Source organism: Orycteropus afer, unplaced genomic scaffold (assembly GCF_000298275.1).
Source record: "Orycteropus afer afer isolate SDZICR_OR568_19922 unplaced genomic scaffold, OryAfe1.0 scaffold00258, whole genome shotgun sequence".
Lineage (NCBI taxonomy): Eukaryota > Metazoa > Chordata > Mammalia > Tubulidentata > Orycteropodidae > Orycteropus > Orycteropus afer.
Genome location: NW_006921845.1, coordinates 1205826 through 1206573, shown reverse-complemented (window position 1 = coordinate 1206573; position 748 = coordinate 1205826).

The window sequence follows — 748 nt, the reverse complement described above, 5'->3', positions numbered from 1 at the left end:
AGCCATGACAAGAGCAGACAAATGCATACCCATGTTCATCACAGCACTATTTACAATAACCCAAAGATGGAAACAACTTAGGTGTCCATCATCTGAGGAATGGATAACCAAACTATGGTACATACACACAATGGAATACTATGCAACGCTAAAGAATAATGTAGAATCTGCAAAACACCACATAATGTGGATGAACTTGGAGGACATTATGCTGAGTGAAATAAGTCAATCACGAAAGGACAAACATTGTATTAGTACGTTATTGTAAAAGTCACAGAAAGGTTTATCTATGGAAGGAAATTTTCTTTGTGGGTTACCAGGTGTAGGAGGGGAGGGTAGGCAACACTGTTAGATAGATAGAGATAAGTACTGATTTGGGTGAAGTGAAGGGCAATGTACCAAACGTGAGTGATCAATATGGTGGCATCCAGGAAGAGAAAGACATAGAGAGGTACATGGAAGTACAGACAACAATGATGAACCCTTTTGCACATACAGTACTGCGTTGTCAGTGAAGGCAAACATGGGTATATGGGTGGACAGATGGGTGGACAGGCTGAACTAGTAGATATGTCTATAAAGTGGGGAGTGTACCCAAGAACATGTATAGGGTTGGCAGACAATGGTTCTGTAAGTATGTGCCTGATTTGAATTCTCAGGTGTATATTAGAACTGACAAGAGGCAAGGTGGTAGTCACTGCTTGGTCACAGCCAGCTACCCAGAGCGACCAAGTAGTTGAACCTGTGG